This window comes from Castor canadensis, chromosome 6, assembly GCF_047511655.1.
Source record: "Castor canadensis chromosome 6, mCasCan1.hap1v2, whole genome shotgun sequence".
Taxonomy (NCBI): domain Eukaryota; kingdom Metazoa; phylum Chordata; class Mammalia; order Rodentia; family Castoridae; genus Castor; species Castor canadensis.
In genome coordinates, this window is record NC_133391.1 from 166,283,699 (window position 1) to 166,305,609 (window position 21,911).

Below are 21,911 nucleotides of genomic sequence, written 5' to 3' on the forward strand. Positions count from 1 at the left end.
CAGTTTTTATGTAGAACATTATGTTTAATGGATCCACACATGTGTTTATATAGGAATAGAACATAGAGGGATAGGAAGAAGACAGTTTAGACAGTAAATTAGAGTTTTTGTTTCGATTATTTTTTGTGATTTAATGGAAGTGTATTATTGAAGACATAATTTAGCCTAAATGAGATCTTCCAGAATACTCTCAAAATGGCACGATATACATATAGCCTTATATATACATTTTAGTTTGCTATATATGTACATCTCTATATTAACTGGCCTCCTCATGATTTAAAATTTTAGTAATAAGAAGCTAAAATAAATGTCCTTGTTTTCACTGGTTGTTGCAATGACTTATTGGACACTGTAAAATATTGATTTTCTCATTCATTTAAAAATATTTCCAGTGATGTTAGTTTCAAATAGAATTTATTTACTTATCTATATAACTCTAATATTATGCAGTTTGTCTTTCTGAAGCAATTGTAAATAAGAGTGACATTGGCTTTAGTTGTTATCATTTTATATGACTGAAAGAGGTTAATTATTACAGAATCTAGGTGGAGGTGTTGGTAAACTGACACATCAGAAAAGGCCATTCATGATTCCTCTGTTTCATTGAATGTAATAAATCCATTGAAGAGCTTTGTTCTCAAGGTATCCAAGGCCTTCCTCACTCTGTAGTTGGGAGCTGAACCCTTTATTTCCCATGCTTTGGTCAGGGGCAGTGTACTCAGTTTGAATGGCATTGCTCGGGTTCTCTTTTAGGGGGTTCTAGTGAAATCAGTTGGTCATGTGGCCAAGGTAATAAAGATGGACATTGGTCTGTGCAGTCCGTTTTGTTCCTGACTAACTAAGAAATCTGCACCAAGGTGCTGGTGTCAAGCCTTTGGCCCCTTTTTTGTAAGTATGTCTTTACCTGGATACAGATTGAGTTTTGTGGGAATTCAGTAATCAGTTTCCAAGCAAGGATTTGACTTCCCTCCTGGGAACTCAGAGAACATCTGGCTGAGGCTGTGGGCTGCTGCTGCTTCCTCACTCAAGGGAGTACTGCTGTGCACCTTCTCTGCTGGAACCAGCATGCTCATGGATATATTCTTGTTGAGGAAAACAATTTGTCCAGTCTCACAACACTTAGAACATGTAACTATCATTATCAAGATAACACTTATCTAGAAGTTAATGGTCACCACTTTCAGCCCAATGGTATGCACCAAAAACATGGACATGTACACATCATGTCTGCATATGTGTATGAACATATATGTACTGTGTAAATATATGTTTACACAGGTATATATTACCTTGCCTATTACAGATTACAAATGATCATGCTTTCTATGATCATTAAAATTTTCAAACACGCATGCACAGGAAATCAATGTGAGTCAACTCCCTGTATAGCTACATAATAATATTCAAAAGCAATGTTTCTATGGTGGCAGATAAAAAGACAAAACTCACCAACCAAACAACCAAAAAAAAAAAACCCTAAAAAATGTGTGTGTGTGTGCATTCACAGTGAGGTGGTGTTAGCAAAATCTGAGTATCAGAGTAGAAAATTGGTCCTTAAAAAAAATTCTTCTTACAATAATTAAAAAATTGTTTCCCTACTAAAGGCACAAAAGAAACAAGCAAAGCTTTGTTTGACTTTGGTGTCTACCCTTATGTTTAACAAATGACTCTGCTGTCCTGAAACTCAGAGGCTTCACTGGGGAAATGTGGAGCCAGCCTGGGAGAGTGCTGCCATGTTAGCTGGTGGCCACAGGAACCTCCTTGCCCAGTCTAATCCCAAGAATCCTCTCCATGAATTAGGGTTGCCTTTTGAGGGCATGTGTGCTGTATTTTGGCAGGATCCATTTCCTAGGAGCAAAGTTAGAAAGACATTTGTTTTCTGCCCTGTTGGCAGCCAGAGCAGTAACTGTGTCTCATGATTTTTCCTGCTTTTGTTGTTGCTGTGTTCAGTGCAGGAAGAGAAAGAAAAAAGACAGAAAATCGTATGGCCAATGGAGCCTTTACCCTGGCAATAACACACAAAGAACATCCAGCAGCTGGTCAGTTGTATCTGGAGACCATCTCCCAGTGCTTTTAAGATTTTCAGTGCGGTTCATCAAAGTTCCGCTGATTCTATGAGCTTTCAATTATGCTTTATCTAACGTTACATATATTTTCTTGAGCACATGGCTTATATTGTATGCATTAAGGAATATTTATGAACATATAATTTAATCAAGAATAAACACTCACTTGCACCCCTGTGTAAACTCTATCTAGCTTCAGAAATAGGATATTAAACTAAAATTGCACTTAAACTTCTTTGTGTTTTCCTGGCTATGTACCTCATTGTCCTTATCATCTATGTAAATGCTCTTTGAAATTTATATGAACAATTTCTGTGCCTTTTCTGTAGATTTATTACAGATGTACATATTCCTAAACAACATAATGTATAGTTCTTTCTCATTTGAATTTTACAAACCAAAATCTGTCTGTGTACACTGGTGAATTTCTGCTCTCGATGTGTTTGTGCGATATTCGTGATTGTGTTTACCATCACTTCATTTGCAATGTGTGACAGTGGTAAATCAACATGATGAATGTTTGAATCAGCTGAGAAGATTTGAAAACTATCCGTGCCTGAGTCTCACCACATAGTAGTGACTCTATCTCTTGGGGGTAGGCACTAATTGTTGGTATCTTTTATTTTATTTTTTTACTATTGTGCTGGGGGGTACGTTGTAGCCTTTACAACAGTTCTTACAATATATCAAATATATCGCACTTGAATTCACCTCCTCCACCATTCTCCTTTAACCTCCTCGGTCCCCATTCCTGGAATAGTTTCAGCTGGTCTCATTTTTCCATTTACATGCATGTGTATGCAGTGTTTGTACCATATTCACCCTCCTACTCTGTTTCTCCACCTCCCCCACCCCGCTTTGCTGCTAACAGTCCCCCAGACAGGACCATTTTTTAAATTAAACATTTTTATATTCGTATCTTTTAAAATCTCCCGATTGGAATGCCTACAAGTGCTTGTTGGCATTCTGTTGTGTCACGTTATTCTCTTCTCTTGTTTCTGTTGTCTTGCTATGACGCAGAAGGCTGATTCAAATGATCTTATAAAACACATTTCTTGAGGCCTTATGCAAGATTTTCTATAGGCAGTACAGGTGAGGATAACATTTTCTAAGTCATAGGATATGTGTTCAAATTTGCTAAGCTATAGTAATTTTTTATAATTGTTTCCATTTGTCCAAGTCTTGCTAATATTTGCTATTTTTCTAATTACTACTGAAGTGTGCATTTCCTTATATGACTTTTAGACATTTGAGTTTCTTTTTTTCCTGAGAAATGTATGCTCAAGTTTTTTCTCATTTTTCAGTTGGAAGGCTTTTTACTGGATTTGGACAAGATCATAATTTATTGTGAAAAACAGGACAAATTATATATGAACTTTCCCTGCCTTTATATGTGAAAAATTTCCCATTTGTAATGTGTTCTTTATTCTATTTCTTGTGTTTTAGGATGAAATCTTAATTTTAATGTATTATAAGTATCTGTCTTTTCCTTTATGGAATTAAATTTTAAAATGTTAAAGAAATTTTTGGTCACCCCAAAGTCATGAACCTATTCACCTTTAATATTCTTTCACATTTAAGTCTACAACCTATCTGTGGATTTAAATAATCTTTGCATTATTCTTGGTAGATAACCACACCTTCCAGTTCTGAGCTTTCATTCTGTTCTGCTGATATTCTGTTTCTCTTTTTCTCTCCCCAAACAACATTGTGTTACCATCAACAGATTATTTTAACAATTCAGTAGCAATGGAGGTAATTTTGATTATTCTTTTTCAAGAATGTCATGACTGTTATTGGACCTTTATTCTTTCAAACAGATTTAGCATTTTACTTACCCAGTTCTAGTAAAAACACATCTGTGATTGCAATTGGATTGTATTCAGTCTGTAAATGATTTAAGAATATTGATCTATTTATAATTTTGTATGTATCTATGAATATGGTATATGTATTATTTATTTTCTTTGGTACTTTTTGGGTCTTACAACTTTCTATAAAATGTTAATGCAATTTGTTAATTTAATTTCAGTTGTCTTCTTTTGCTTACAATTGAAATGATGTTTTAATTTAATTTTGTAACAGTTTTTGCTGCTGGAGTGTGTCAATTTTTATTATGATAAATATACTAAATATTATTTGTCATTTTTAGCATTTGTAATTATACAATTCAAAGGCAAGTTACGTTCATGTTGCTGCACAATCATTACTGCTCTCTGTACACAAAACATTTTCATTTTTCCTGACATAAACTTTATAACTATGAAATACAACTTACCTTTATCCCTTCCTTTCTATTCTAGTTTCTGTGTATAAGTTTCTGTATTTCTAGGTACTTCATATACATGGGATTCGATATTTGCCCTTCTGGATTGGGAAGGGCACTTAGCATAATGTTTTCAAGGTCAGTACATATAGTTACATATGTCAATTCTTTTTCATTTTAAAACTAATAGTCCAGTCAATATAGATCTTACATTTCATTTATTTATCTACGGACACTTGGATTGTACCCATCTCTGGCTATTGTAAATCGTGCTGCTATGAACATTGGTATACACATATCCATTGAGTTCCTGTTTTCAATTCTTTGTTATATAACTAGGAATAGAATTTCTGGGTCATTTTATAGATCTATGTTGAACTTGTTGAAGAACCTCCAAACTTTCCTACTGCAGCTGTCCCATTTTATGTTCCCACTGGCAAGGCACATGGGTTTGAGCTTTTGCACATAAATCACGATTTTAAAAATTATAGAAGTATTCCTAGAATGGGGAGAGGGGGAGTTAAGGAGAATGATGGCAGGGGTAAACTTAACTATGATATTTGGTAGGAATTTTGGTAAATGCCACAATGTACCCCCAGCACAACAATAAAAAAAATCAAACTAAAAAAATTATAGACATATAAGAGTCATCATTAAAAAGTCACATAATAGTCATAACTGTAATCATATAGTAGTCACCACTTAAAATTACAGTTAAGTATCATCCCATTTTGCTTGGACTTGCATTTCAATAGTGACGAATGGTGTGAACATCTTTTTATAAGTTTGCTGGTACAATAAGTTTGATTATTGTACCTTCGTTGGAGAAATGTCACTTTGTTGTTTCCTTTTATGCATATAAACTTTAATTTTGATGTACTCCAGACCATTTATTATTTTTTCTTTTTGTGGCCTCTGATTTTTGCATCATATCCATGGAATGATTACAAATATAATGTCATAAAGGTTTTCCCAAATGTTTCTTCTAAAAGTGCTATAGTTTGATCTGTTACATTTAGTTGGTTTCATCCATTTTGAGTTAATCTTTGTTTACAGTGTTAGGTAAAGTTTGAACCTTATCTTTTTGATTGTGGATATCTGATTTCCCCAATAACAGTTCTCAAAAAGACAGAATTTGATTTCATAGATACTTATTAAAATTTATTTACTGTAATGATTTTTCCATAGATAAACTAATCTATAGATAAATTTGGGCTTTCTTCAAAGATGCATATCAAGGGGCAATATAGCTCTATAATGCACCCCCCCTTTTTCTGATTTTTCGTGTCCTTGTAATTTCTTTCTACTTGGGTGTGTGCTGGATTTATTAACTTGTATTCTGTAGTGAACAGAATGCAGCAGATTAGTTTACAAAAAGATTGTGGCTTTCGTCTTAGGCATCCTCTCTTGCTCTTACACTCTTCCTTGGTCTAATGTTTTCATGGTGTACACAATATTGAGTGAACATTGCTAGTTGGCATCCTGCCCTGTTTCTTATTTAAAAGAAATGCTATTGCCTCTTGCAATTATGTGTAATATTTGTCTGAGTTTGGTGTGTGTGTGTTTTACATTTTTTATGAGGTTGCTAAGTTTCATTATAGTGTGCCAGAGGATTTAATTTTGCATATTTTATAAACTTTATTTTGTTAAACAGGAAGCATAGGGATTTACCATATATTCTTTGTTCTATAACACATACAAATTTCCTTGTTGTCGACATCCTTCAGTAGAGTGGTAAGTTTGTTACAACTGGTGAACCTGTGTTGACATATCATTACATCCACCAAAGTCCATAGTTTGCATTAGGGTTCACTCTTGGTGTTGTAAATTCTATGGGTTTGCATAAATGTATATGACATGTACTTGTGATTATGATATCTTCAGAATAACTTCATTGTCCAAATAAAAATCATCTGTGTTTTTCCTATTCACCTTCCTTTCACTCCTAACTCCTGCAAACACTGATATTTTTATTCTTTCTGTTGTTTTGTCTTTTACAGCATGTCATATAGTTTAATTCATGGAGTACATAGCCTTTTCACATTGGTAGCTTTATTTCTGTGTATGTAAGTTTCCTCCATGTGTTTCCATGGCTTGATAGCTCATATCTTTTTATTTCTGAATATAGTCCATTGTCTGAATTTACTGAAATTTATTTATTTCGTCACTTACTGCAGGTCATTTTGGTTGCCTACAAGATCTAGCAATTATATACAAAGGTACTATAAACAGCTGTGCACAAGTTGTGTGGAAATAAATTTTGAACTCTTTTGGGTAAATGCCAAGGAGTGTGACTGCTAGAATACAAAATAAGAGTATGGTTAAATTTTTAAGAAATTGCCAACTCTCTTCAAAGTAGATGCACCATTTGTAGTCATATAAGCAATGAACAGGAGTTCCTGTCACTATATGTCCTTGTCAACATTTAGTGTTGCCAGTGTTCTGGATTTTGGGCATTTTAATAGGTGTGTAGTGATCTCTCATTATTGTTTTAATTTGCCTTACTCTGATAGTATATGCTATGGAGCATCTTTTTAAGTACTTATTTGCCATCTGTATCTTCTCTGGTAAAGTGTCTGTTAATATCTTTTGCATTCTCACCAGTTTGCTGTTTTTTTTTTTGATGTGCTTTAATAGTTGTTTGTCTTGGAAAACAGTCTTTTTTAAAGATGTGTCTTTTGCAAACATTTTCTTTCAATCTATGGTTATCTATTTATTCACTAGAAGGTGTGTTTTGCAGAACATGTGTTTCAAATTTTAATTAAGTCTAGTTTATCAAGTGTTTTTCTCGTGGGTCATGCCTTTGGTGTCATATCTAAAATATTACCACCAAACTCAAGGTCATGTAGATTTTCTCAGTCATCTTCTAGGAAGCTTATCATTTTATATTAGGTCCTTGATCCATTTTGAACTGATTTTTCTAACGGGTGTCATCAATTCTGTGTTTAGATTTATTCCTTTGCATATGAATTTCCATTTGTGCATGCATACACCATTTGTTGAAAAGATGGTTTTTCCATTGCATTATGTCTGTCCTTTTGTCAAATATCAGCTGACTATAATTATGTGAATCTATTTGTGGACTCTATTCTGTTCTTTTGTCTGTCTATTCCTATAGGACTACCACACTGCCTTAATTCCTATAGTCTTATAGTTAATCTTAAAGTTGTGTGGCATTTGTCTTCTATCCTTCTCTTCAATATTGTGCTGTTTATTCTGGGTCCTTTGCCTTTCTATATAGCTGTAAAATCAGTTTTTCAATGTCCATGAAACACTTTCTGAAAATTCTGTGGAGATTGCATTGAATGTACAGATTAAATTGAGAAAAGTTGTCATCATGATAATATTGTCTTCCCACCCATGAATTTGACACATCTCTTCGTTTACTTTAGTTCTTTGATATATTTATCAGACTTAGAGTTTTCTTCATATGATCTTGAACATATTTTAATATATTTTACCTAAGAATTTCATTTTGGAGGGTGATGCTAATGTAAACAGCATGCTGTTTTAAATTTGAAATTCCCACTTTCTGAATTTCATTGCTTGTTTCTTGGAAAGTTATGTATATGTCTATTTATCTATCTATTGATAATCGATCTATCTATCCATCTATCTATCTATCTAAACCTTGTATCTTGCAACCTTGCTATGATTGCTATCAGTTCTAGGAGCTTTTTGTTTTGTTGTTGTTGGGTTTTTCGGATTTTCTAAGTAGATGATTGTGATATCTTGAACAAAGACAATTTTATTTCCTCCTTCCCATTCTGTACATATTTTACTTCCCTTCCTCTATTACTGAGTTAGGTAGAGCTTGCAGTATGATGTTTAGAAGAATCTGAGTCAGGACATCTTTGCTTTGTTCTTGATCTTACTGGGAAGCTACTAGTTTCTCACCATTAAATATTATGTTAGCTGTAGGGTTTTGGTAGGTATCTGTCATCAAGTTAAGGAGTTTTCTCCTTTTATTCCTAGTTTAATGAGTGTGTGTATCATAAATGTGTACTCAATTTTTCACATGCTTTTTCTGCATCCACTGAAGCTATCATACAGTTTTTCTTTTCTATGCTTGCTAAGCAAGTGCTCTACAACTTGTGCTACGTCCCTAGCCATTTTGTTTTTAGTTTACTTTTCTGAGAATGGATTTCATTAACTTTGCCTCATAATCCTTCTACCTCCATCTCCCAAGTAGCTTTCACTACAAGGCATCCACTACCATACCTGGCTATACTGACTGATTTTGAAAGTTGGACCTTTCTTGCATATCTGATATAAATCCAGCTTGGTCACAGGGGACATAATTTTTTATATATTATTTGACTGGGTTTGCTAATATTCTGTTGAAAATTTTGCAAATATGTTCATGAGAGATGTTGGCATATAATTTCTTACTCATTGCAAGACATTTCTTCTAGTTATGTATTTGGTTTTGGATTTGGGGTAATGCTGACCGTGTATCATGAGTATTTCCTCAGCTTCTCTCTTCTGAAAGATATTGCAGATAATTAGTTTAATTTTTTTCCTTAAATGCTTTGTAGAAAACAGCAGTGAATACATGGAAGGCTATGCTTTCCATTTTGAGAGTTTATGCATTTTTTAATTTGTTTTTACAGTACTGAGATTGTAACTCAAGGCCTCATGCTTGTTAGGCAGGTGCTGTTCCACTTGGGCCATGTCCCCAGCCCTTTTGCTTCAGTTACTTTGAGGACAGAGTCTCAAGTTTTTGCCTGGGCTGACCCAGACCATAACCCTTCTATTTATGCCTCCTATGTAACTGGGATGACAGGCCCATACCACCATGCCTAGCTTTTTTGCTGACATGGGATCTCACAAACCTTTTTCCCAGACTGTCCTCAAGCTGCATTTCCTCCTGATCTCTACCTCCCCAGTAGTTGGGTTTATAGGCATGAGCCACTGTGCTTGGCTGAAAGTTTAATTATTGACTTGATTACCTTAATAGTTGTAGGACTGTTCAGATTGTCTATTTCTTCCTGTGTGAGTTTTAGCAGATTTATTTTTGCAAAGAAATGGTTTACTTCATCTAGATTATCAAACTGGTGAATTTCAGTGTCCAAGGGCTCTACTCTTTCCTTCATTTCTGATATTAATAATTTTTCTATTCTTTTTTTCTTAATTAGTTTCTTTAGTTAGTAACTGTTTTGTATTGATCTTACACACATTTTAAAAACTATTCAATCTTTTTTCTTGTGTATTTTTAAATAATCATATATTGCTTTAATGTGAAAAATCGTGAATTATAAATTTGAATCAACTTTACATTCTTGGAATAAACACCTCATAGCTATGATATTCTTATTGCCATTTTATTTATTGATGTATATATTGGCCTAATGTTTCTTTTTGAAATTTCACATTGGTTTTCTCATTTAGGGACAGTATATGCTTCAGTGCAGGCCTTGTGCTTGCTAGTTAGGTGCTATAGCACTTGATCCAGGTCCCAGCAAATGCTCTTAAAGTTGATTACAGTGTTTCTTTCTCATATTTTTGTTGTCTAGTTTGCTATTAGGGTAACTTCATGAAGTTAGTCTGGGAATGTTTTCTCTTTTTCTATAATTTTCAATTATATTTTCCACATGTATGGTAGATCTTAATCATTGATACTTCTGTAAATAACCTTCTGTTTTAGAAAAATTTAAAGATCAAAATAACAATTTCGTATCTTTATTTGTTCTAGGGGTCTGAAATTGTTTTCTAATTCTTGGAACCTTTTGCAATACATTTCTCTTTAGAATTGTCTTTGTCAATTTTTCTTAGCTTTCAAATTTACCAACAACATCAGTTATAAAGCTTTTTATAATCTCTGCAGCATCTCTGCTTAGTCTCTGTGATGGTTGATTTTTTTATATCAGTTTGACCAGGTTAAGTGACACCAAGATAGCTGGTAAACATTATTTCTGTATATATTTGCAAGCTCATTTCTTGAAGAGATTGGCATTTGAATCAATAAACTGAGTTAGCAAAATCTGACCCACCCAGTGTAGTATTTATATCATTCAATCTCTCTAGAACCTGCATTTGCAAAAAGGCAGAGAAAAGCAAACTCATCCTCTCTTTCAGAGCTGGCACACCATCATCAACTTCTCTCGGCCATCTTAACTCCAGGGAATCAGGCTTTCAGACTTTGAGAGCTTTGCCAGCTCTTCCCTAGGCTCTGAGGCCTTTTATACACACTGAATTACAGCATCAGTTTCCCTGGCTACTCAGCTTCTCAGCCTGTGTAATCATGTGAGTCAATTTTCATTATAAATCCTGTCTTATTTATCTATCATCTATCTATCTATCATCTATCAATCTATCAATCTACCTATCTATCTATTTTACATTCTGTGGGATTTCTAACTTCTTTTTCTGTATTATTAGTCTTCTTAGAGATATTTCTTTTAACTTTGTTGTTACTGTCTTGTATTGTGGTTTGAATTTATTATTTTCTGCATTTGTTTTAATTGTTCCTTTTTGTTATCTCATTGTTTATTTCTAACTTCTTAAATTCATGCTTTGCATATTCATATTCTACCTTTCTTTTAAAATATGCTTTAAGGATATTCATTTTCTTTTGAGCCCTGATTTATCTGTGTCTGGTAAGTGTGTATTTTCATTATTAATTTTTTTCATGAGAATGTTTTCACATTCTTTAGTATTATATAAGTATTTTTCTTTTTTGGCTTACTAGAATTATTCTAAATATTTTATATGTCCCAATATAATGGTGAATTTGTCACTTTCTCCTTATAATATTTTCATATTTTTCTTTAAAATATTTAAAGCTGTTGCAGAGTGAACTTCTGGAGAATTGAACTCTTTATTGATAAGCAATGGTTTTATTTCCAGTAATATGTTATTTTACCTTGATTTCTGTCACTTGTAACCAGAAGCTTTAAAGAAATATGTTTTATTGTTTGAGATTATTTGAAATGTCAAATAGTGCAGTTTCTATGTTAACATGGTACCAATTAGTCAGTAAATCTGGATTGTATTTCTGTTTCATTGTCATCAATTTTCTGATCATACAATCTCAGTGATATTGAATTTTTTTAAAAAGGATACTCTGTAGAAGGCATTCATTACATTAAAGTCATATTTCTTTTGGACAAATATTAGCTATGGATGACAGAGGAGATTTTGAGAAGGAAGTGAGTAGACCTCTATCACTTAGTATATTATGGCTGTAAGGATAGGACAAATGTTTTTCCCATTATACCATCTATCCCATCTGTAGGTTTTACTTTAATTCGGAAAATATTCCAGTTGAGATCAGGGAAATATTTACTGAACTTGTTTCAAATCGTAGAACAAGATCAGAATGAGAGAGTAAGACTGCTAATTTTGCTTTTGGAGTATTGATAAGTGTGAAACAGCTAGCACAAATTCATTACCAGATTGGATTCCTTCAGGGCAGAAGTTGGTAAATAAGGAAGGGTTTGTTCAATTTCAAATGTTCTGAATTTCTCTTCAAGCCATGAAGCTTCTGTGGAGACAGTTTATGCATATGCATGGGGAGTATTAGCAGAGTTACATTTGAATTTCATATGCTCCTGGTTTGAATTAGACTGCTAATCCTTAGTATTTTAATATAACTTGCAATTTTCTTTTTATTTTCAAAATTAAAGTTTCCCACATTTTAAAACGCAATGTGCCTTATGTTCAACTATAGAAATTTTAGTCTTTGCCAACAACTTTTTTCCCATAATACACAATGTAGTTTAAATGAACTGTAGTACCTATTGTTTTTCTTGAGTGATACTCAAACTCTTACATTTTGTCTCCTTGAAAATGAACATGTATTAGTAGTTTTTATTTTATTTATTTAAAAAATTTTATTGCATCTTTTTTTCCCTTTATTGTGCTGGGTGGGGGTACATTGTGGCATTTACAGAAGTTCTTACAATATATCAAATATATCATACTTGAATTCATCCCCTCCACTGCTCTCCTTTATCCTACCCTCCCCCAATTCCTGGAGCAGTTTCAATAAGTAACATTTTTGCATTTACATGCATGTGTACACATTTTTTGCACCGTATTCATCCTCTTACTCACCTTCCTCATCCCCCTCTCACTTGTGATTCCCCCCACATTCCCCCCAGGTCCTGTTCTGCCCCTCTGCTCTCTGATTTTGTAGAAGAAAAAAGATAAAAGGTAAAAAGAAAAACATGACATTTTTGCTTGTTTGAGATAAAGGTGGCTACACAGAGAATTTCCTTGTGATATTTCTGTGTATGTATATATTGTAACCCCAATTGGTTCACCTCCTCTAATTTTCTTCATTCACATTAAGTAGTTTTAAAATTATTTTTGAAGAAAGATAGAAATAAGTTTTGGTGATCTACTGTACTCAACCAAGTTATATATATATATATATATATATATATATATACACACAAAACTTGTCACTTCATCAAGAAAAATTATTTCCCATTTGTCTAATTTCTATTAATTCTATTTTATGAAATTTTTTAAGAAAATATTTTCAAAATAGGTGATGATTTGTTGCATAATATTTCTTTTGAGAGTTGTAGTTGTTACAGTATTGCTTCCATTATCAATGAAGAAATGAAATATGGCTTCATCTTAACCACTGTTTCACCCAGACACAATTACAAACGGACTTACATTTCCCTGGACAGTTTTTTTTTTAAAGAAAATAATTTGTTCATTTTATGTGAAATATTTGTGACTATTTCTTCCTATAATTGGGCCACCAAAACTATATTTTAATATAATTAATCACACACATACACAAGGTGCTTATGCAGAATATTTCCCATCAATCCAAAGACATTCACATCTTAATTCCCCAAATTTATGACTATATTAGGTTTACATGGACAAGAATAATTAAGGTTAAAGATAGAATGAAGATTGCTAATTAGTTGACCATAAAACAGGGAAGAATTTATCTTTATATTACATTAGGGTGAGGCCAAATGTAATCTCAGTGTCTTTTGAGACATAAAATTTTAAGAGGAATTTGGCTCAATGTTGCTGGCTTTGTGAATGGAGGGAGAGGTCACAAACCAAGGAATGTGGACATCCTTTAGGAGTTGGAGAAGGCAAGGAAGCAGATTCTCTCTAGAACTTCTAGAAAAGGATGAACTCTGCCAACTTTATTGTAGCCCAGTAAGACCCATTTCAGATTCTGACTTCCAGAACTAAAAGGTAATACATTTATGTTGTTCTAAGTTAACAAAGTATATGGTAGTTTGCTATAACAGCAAGAAAAAAAAAAGCAGTGCAACAATACATAAGTTTGTATATATTATTTTGAGTAGAGAATAAAATAATTGCAAAGCTCCAATCTAGTTGGCTGATAGATTTCTTAAAGTTTATACCTTCTGATTTATCTACCTTAATCTAGTGATGTTCGTATGTGTCTAGTGTGGCTCAGTATAGAATGAAGGGCTTGCATGCAGTGATGAGGTAAGGATATTAAAACAAAGCAATTGGTATAATTTATTGTAATTCAAGCAAAATTTCAGATTATTTCAGGTAGCTATGTTCAGGTGGGCTTTAAATGGAAGAACTTTTATGGGTTATTAGTGTTACATGCAATTTTTTCATAGCAGGGCAAGAAAATCCAACTATCACTTGTTTAATTCTTTGTAAATACTAAATGGAAAAGTGCCAGCTACATTTTAACATCTTCAGAATAACTTTCTTTTTAATTTTGGGAAAAACAAAGATAAAGAGTAAAATCCCTGACCTAGAATGGATAACCTTTAAACTAAGTTCCTACATGTAGTGAGAGATGGCCATTAAAATATTTTATGAGTAATGTGCTAATATTTTCTGGGTTCAAGGTAATTATTTTTGTAGTCTATAGCTAACAGGAAAAATATACTAGTTTTTTTTAGGTGTTGTTATAGTAGGGTTGGCTAGCAAGAAATGCATAGCATGAATGTGCATTGGTAGACAGAGATACCCACTCCACCATTCCAGGGATTCCCTGACATATGGATGAGAAAGTAGGGAAAATGCAGAACCAGAGAACTGAATCTGGTGAAGTATGTGCATTATAAGTCTAGGGGATCACAGATTTGCTGAAGCTAGTGTGTAATTTCTGATTTGAAAACTGTCTATATTTAGTAGGGTGACTTACATGGGTGTTTGATAATTGGTTGTAGTAATGAATCAGGATATACAGAAGCCATCAACAAAAGAGCAGAGATTATACTTTTCCCTCTCATTAATCAGGAATTTCTAGTAAAGTAATTAGCGGGAATTGATGATTAACTGTAAAACCACTCTTTATTGAATGTGTCAATTATCTATAGTTCTTGTAGCCATGTATATTATATGAACATATCTATCTACATCTCTCTATGCTTAAGTTAATTGTGTTGACTGATTAGATCATTATATACTATCAATTCTACATAATACAAAGTATTTTATTTGAATACTCTCTTGGCTTTATAAAAATGTACAATAGAAGAATTTCCTGTTGTATCATTTAGGAGAAGATGTAAACTCGGTGAAATCATTGGCATTTGAACCAGTAAACTGATATTAAGGAGTAGGGTTTCTAGGCTAAGAAACCTGTGTGACTTCATGAATGAGAAGAATCAGAGTAGCAAAGGACAGATTCTATCCCAAAGAGAAAAAGAGAGGAAGATCATTGGGGATCAGGAAAGGGGATAGCTGAGAATTCATGGAAAATCAAAAGCCACCCAGAGAGAAGTAGAAAATAGTCCCCAGCAACAACCCCTGTTTGGGAGAGGGTGTTGAAGAGGAAGCCCAAGCCACAACCATAAGGTGAGCTAGGTGACCCTGGCAACAGACTGGCAGTTCTCAGCTCAAGAAAAAACAACAGTTTTCCCAAGTTTTAAATCCAGCATGGCAATTTTGAGTGATAGCGACTCCTCCTGTGTGATAAGCTAGCATTAGGGAAAAAAATCCATTTTGGTGCTCCCTAATGGGCAGCTATACCCAAGTGCCATTTGTGAGAGTGCCTATGTCTGAAACTGAGCTACTCTGAAAACCTGAAAATAAGAATCAGTTGCAAATCAGGGAACCTGTGGATGGACACCCTACATAGTGTTTGGGAAAGGCAGCTGTGGGAAGGGAGCAGGACAGATGAGGATGAGCTGAGGAATCTGGCCACTCAGAAACTCATGCTGAAAAATATGTGTGTATGGTGGGGGGATTGGTGGCTCTTCCCTCTGTGGCAAGGAGGTGCCCTTGCACTTGTGTATCATCACAGAGACTGTGAGATCCAAGTCTGAGCCTATAGCTAGAAAACTTCCTAGGCTCTGGAACTACCTACATGCTGAGTGAATGTGATTGCTGCCAATCAGAACTGAGGACTCTGAGTCCAGGTCCAATGGACTACTCTATTTATCCAGCTTCCTTGCTCCAATAGCAATAGCTCTACTGCTGGGCAGGATTTGAATCCTGTGAGACCCACAGGAAGACCACTGTCTTTTCTTGGTTTTCTCTTTCCCATACAGACCTCAGGGCTCTGTTTACTTTTTCTACTCTCCAATGAACTTGGAGGAAGTCCCGAGGCTTGGCCATTTTTCATCCCAGGTGCACAAACTAGGGGTTAGGAGTCAGAAGGAAACTGCTCATCCTACTGGCTGCAAAGCTCATTGAGGTCAGCAGCAGCTATGGATGTGCAAAGAAGGGAAGCATCTAAAGTGGAGGCAATCCTGACATTGATACTGACCTCAACTAGCTCCACAATCAACCTGCATACAGCACTAGCTTGACACACACAGTTCTTTCTGTTACAGTGGTTTGTTTTCTCTTCTTTGAATGGTAATGAAGATGAAGCCCTCAAGAGAAGACTACACACTATGAAGTATACTTACTAAAATTGGAAGAGATATCTGTCCCAACAGATATGATAATGACAATCTAGAAGCACAAGAAATATGAAAAAGTGAGGCAATTTGATACATCTAAAAGCTCATAATCCCTCAATAACAAATCCAAATATACTGAAATGGCACACATGCCCAACAATGAATACAAAATACAACCTTTACAAATGATTGGTGACCTCAAAAAGGATTCAAACAAATAACTGAATGAAGTACGGAAGTCAATTCAAGACTGCATGAGAAAGTTAGCAACATGGTTGAGATATTCAAGGAAACAAAAACAAACAGAAATGTTGGAAATGAGAAACTTGATAAATCAAATTAAGAAAAAAAAAAAGCACCAAGAAAGTATTACCAATAGACTAGACCAAGCAGAAGAAAGGCTATCAGGTGTTGAAAACAAGCACATGGATATATTATATTCATACAGCAATAAAGAAACAATAATAAACAAGCATGATTACAACTATCAGAACTCTGAGACATGATCAAGAGGCTGAACCTAAGAATCTCTGGGTAGAAGGAGGAGGTGAAATACAACTAAAGACATAGAAAACCTATAAGAAATTATAGCTGAAAATTTCCTACTTCTAAGAAAAGAGATGGATATCCAAGTTTAAGAGGCTTATTGCACCCCAAGTAACATGACCAGTAAAGAACCATGTCACTTTATAGTCAAAAGGCTAAGACTACAGAACAAAAAAAGAATATCAAAAGCTGCAAAAGAAAAATGCCAACTTATAAAGGAAAACCCATCAGAATTACATCAGACCTTTCAGTAGAAGCTCAAACACCCAGAAAAGCATGGAATGATAAGCTTCAACTTGTGAAAGTAAATAACTGCCAACCAAGATTACTATGCCAGCAAAGTTCTCTTTTAAATCAATGGAGAAATAAAGAACTTCCAAGATAAACCCAGGCTACAACAACTCATGATCACTAAGCCAGCACTGCAGAAGATATTTCAAGGACTCCTACACAGGAGGAGTCTTGATGAAGAAGAAAGATAGTTAAAGGCTATAAAAGATCAGGATATATAAACTTCAGTAGAGGAATAAGTAAATAAATAAGAAGAAAGAATCAAACATGCTCAACTCAGAAAATCAGAACACTCCTCAGAGTAACAAATCAGAAAGGAAACAACCCATGTTTATAGCAGCACTGTTTACCAAAACCAAGATATGGAACTTACCTAGGTGTCCAAAAACTGATGGATAAAGAAAATGTGGTACATATATAGAATGTAGTATTATTTAGCAATAAAGAAGAGTGAAGTTATGTTATTTGCAGGAAAATGGGATGGATGAACTGGAGATCATCACATCAAGTGAAATAAGCCAGACTCTCAGAGAAAATCATTGTATGTTTCCTCTTATATGTAGAAGCTGGAGCTAAAAAAAAGAATGTGAACATAAAAGAGGTTTACTGGTGGGGGAAATCAGTGAGAGGGTGGAAAAAAGGAAGGGGAGAATATGATCTAAGTGCCTTGTATGCTTGTATGCACATAGAAAAGTGGTAATGAAAACCCATTTCAAAAATTTGTAACAAAGTTAAAAAAGATAGTTTGGTTGTAGCAGGGATAAGAAAGATTAATAGAGCCTATCACTGGTGGCTCACACTTGTAATCCTAGCTACTCAGGAGGCAGAGATCAGGTGGATCACGATTTGAGGCCAGCCAGGGCAAATTGTTCACAAGACCCAATCTTGAAAAAAAGCTATCACAAAGAAAGGGCTGGTGGAGTGGCTAAAGGTGTACACCCTTGTTGCCATTTATCAGCTGGACCTGGGTGACCAGAGCCATAAAATATGAGGGGACTACCAAGTCTTGCTCAATAGCCACTTTAATGAAGATCACTTCTGCTTTTTATAAACTCCTTTTTCGCAGTGAGCATTTGGTCAGGAAAAGCATGTCAAGTACTATGTATCAAGGTTACATTAGCACAGGGAAGCGCAGTTGAAATTAACTCTCTGTTATGTCTCCTTTAAAGTGGGAACAGAGAAGCAGGAGAACCAAATGGTGAGCATAACCTTCTTCTTTACATCAGAAGGACACGAAGCCATCTGGGGAAACTTGAGCACTGTTGTTTTTCTGGATGTCTGGTTCTGAAACTTTTGCCTCAGTTCCTTGGAGCTTTCTAACAAGGCCAGATACCAACTCACACAGGCATGGCCCCACTGCTGGCTCCGACAGGCCCTGAGTTCAAACTCTAGTTTGCAAAAAAAAAAGAAGGTTGATGGAGTGACCATGATATTATATGTACAGTATATGCATGTATGGATGGATCACAATCAAACCCTCACTTTGTATAGTTAATGTGTGCCAATAAAATAATTTAAACATTCCTACCACATTCATTCTCCTACATTATGTACTCATATAAGAAAATGGAAAAAATCAGACCTATTGAAACTATTCCAGGAATGGGGGGAGGGGAAGAGAAAGAATGCTGGAGGGGGTGAATTCAACTGTGATAGATTGTAAGAACTATTGTAAATATCACAGTTTACCCCCAGTAACACAAAAATATGATAATTTAAAAAACAGCATTTACCAAGGGAGAATACATGGTGTCTAATCAGGACCTAATCCTGTTTGCATGCACCAGTACTCACATAAATATTATTAAGAGGAGGTTTAGCAAGTAACTGTGCAACAGCAGATGTATTTAACATTTATTGCATGGTTTTTATAACTACCTTGTATCATTTCATTCTCAAAAGAAAATGCTAAGAAGCATACACAATTATCCTGATTTTACAGTTGATGAAAATGGGGATGAGAGATGTATGTAATATGTCCAAATCACACAGTTATCAACAGAGTAACTGAATCAGGGTTTGAATACAGTGTTGCTTAGACCCAAAAGGCATGAACAAGATATTCCTGAAAAGCAAGTAGGGTCACGCTGTGCAAGAGCAGTTTTTATTTTGACACTTTCCAGTTTTTAATTGCTAAAATCACTTATCAATATCACTAGGTTGGGAGAGACCTCAACCCACCCTCTTTTTTTATTTTGTAGGCTGGGAAATGAAAATGAATAGTGGAGCAGTGGCTATGTTGTCATTCACTGTGGCTTACATTCTTATTTGAGTATTTTACTGAGTCTTATTTCTTTCCTAGGCTGCAGCTTCCTCACCTACTCCCCAACATCACTCTAGCTATGAGGGGTAAATGGAGGAACTGGCCTTAAATGCAGAACATAGACCTTCTCAGTCTTGGTCATATCAATAAATACACTGGACTTGTGCACAAAATAATCAGATTAAGCAGTTTTGGAGATACTTGCATACCTCTGTCTACTGTAGCACAATCCACAGTAGCCAAGATATGGAATCAGCCTAGGTGAGCAACAACCAATGAGTGGATAAAGAAAACATGGTGCTATAAAGAAGAATGAAACATTGTCATTTTCAGGAAATGAATGGAATTATAGATGATCATCTATAATTGATCAGCCAAGCTCAGAAAGACAGACATAGATGTTTTTACTCATATGTGGAATCTAGACCTAAAAAAATAATAATATGATTGATTGTAAAAAGAGGGACTGTTTTAGGGAGGACCAGTGGTAAAGGAGAAGGGAGAAAGGAATGATAGTGAAAAAAATGACTGAAGTGCTATGTGTGTGTATATATATGTATAAATATATACATACATATATGTACATATATTTATGAAAACAGCAAGTGAAGCCCATTAAAATCTGTTAAAGCAGGTCAGAGGGGAAGAGGAGTATTATGAAAGTGTGATAGAATGGCTCAAAGTACATTTACATGCATGCAATATTCAAATGAAACCCTTTGTACAATTAATTTACACTACTAAGATAGTAATATATTCCAGTTATGAAGAAATATGACAAGAAACATGGCAAAATGGCTGGGACCCCCACATAATGATTTATTCAACCATATTCAAAAAAAGAATATCTGTCTTGTCAGTGTTTCAGAGTGATACCAAGACTCTAACACAATGAAAGATGGCTGAAATGTTGGGTGATTTTCTTAGTGAGTCAGCAAATGGCAAATGTATTTCACTAAAAGAAAGCAAAATGAACTGACCACAAATGCCATGGATTGGAAAACAGATTTTCATGCTTGCAATATAAAAATGATAGAAGCCATTAGTTTGATGCATAACTCATAAGCTTCATTTCAATACCTTTTTTAGCATGTGCATAGATAAATGAATAAGGCATCGTTCATACATTTGTTATAGCCTGAAAACTCTTAGGGTGGGCTATTATCATCATGGGACTAGTACATGGCTCTGAATATAATTGATCTAAAATTTTTATGGGAAGAATTTCACCTTTCAGAAAGCAAGTTGAAATTCAAGAATCTCCAACATCATAAAGTAAATTCCTTGAGAAGAATCAATATATACTACTATTAGAATAAGAAGCTGTATTTTTAGTTTAGGTAAAAAAACCACTCCAAATAAAGCTAATATACTCTTAAGTTAAATCTGTATTTCTACATGCATTAAATTGCTAGGTCTACAATAATGAAGTAGCACAGACTGGTGCCTTAAACAGCAGAAATTATGTTTTCAGTCTGGAGTCTATGGAGTCATCAGGACTCCTTTTTGGAGTTGTACATGGCTATCTTTTTCTGGGTCTTCATGTACTTTCTGTGCTTGTCTGTGTCCTAATAGTCTCTTCTTATAAGGACATGGTTCTGTTGGATTAGGGCCCATGGTAAAGAGCTTATTTTGACTTAATGGCATTTAAAAAAACAATTATGTCCAAATTCAGTCACATTTTGAGTTACTGAGGTTGAAGATATCATTAATTAGATTTTGGTGAGATATAATTCATCCCATAACACTACCTTTTAAGTATAATCTAGCATTCTGACTATGGAACAAATATTGACATGTTTTATATGATAGAAACATTTGTGTTGAAGTTTGAAATTACAATTGTCTAGTGTGTGGAGTCTAACTAGATCATAAAGTAATATTCTCATTTTACACCATCTCAAGCTAGTTTCTATGCATTTTATTCCTTTTTCTCCCCAGAGGCACAATTTACTGCCTCTGGCAGGCTCAGACCCACTTTCCAGATGCAATAATTAATTAATTTATTCATCAAATATTTAGTAGAATGTTTGTACAGTTTCTCATTGCATCATCAGTTTGCCTCCATACTGACTAAAGTTGAGTTGAATTACAATGTCATTAATTAATGATGTTATGAAAAATAATAAAACAAAAAACAATAAAAGCACTTGGTTGATATGTGTTGGCAATGCAATAAATTGCTTTCATTATTTCATTAGCTCTGACAATGCTCCTATGAGGCAGAGAGAGTTTTAAAGCACATTGTACAGATGATGAAAATGGGTACTAAGAACTAAGAGGTTATTCCACAGCATCACTTTTCTACTGCTGCATAACAGATTATCACACATCTAACCAATTTAAACACCCTTTTATCAGTTCACAGTTCTGTAGGTCAGCAGCCTATCATGGTGTGGATGGGTTTTCTGCTTAGTTTATCACAAGGCTGAAATCAAGGTGCTGGTTTGGCTAAGTTCACATTTGGATGCCCCAGGGAAATTCTTTGTAAGGACATTCAGGTTGTTGACTGTGGTATCTATTTCTTTGCTGGTTTTTGTTTAGAAGACAACTCTCAGTTTCCTGAGGTCACCTGTAACCCAGGCCATTGGTGTCCTTCCATCTTCAAGCTAGCAACAGCATATCAAATTCTTCGAATGCAGCAAACTTTG

At 34.6% G+C, this 21,911-nt stretch overlaps 1 long non-coding RNA gene across 1 annotated transcript in view; it reads left to right on the forward strand.

Moving 5' to 3' along the window:
- Positions 1-10,418: 10,418 nt before the first annotated feature.
- Positions 10,419-21,911, forward strand: part of LOC141423943 (uncharacterized) — a 76,266-nt gene continuing 64,773 nt past the window's right edge. The window contains exon 1 of the long non-coding RNA XR_012448709.1: positions 10,419-10,581. This is a non-coding gene — a long non-coding RNA (uncharacterized lncRNA). The remainder of the gene's footprint in view (positions 10,582-21,911) is intronic.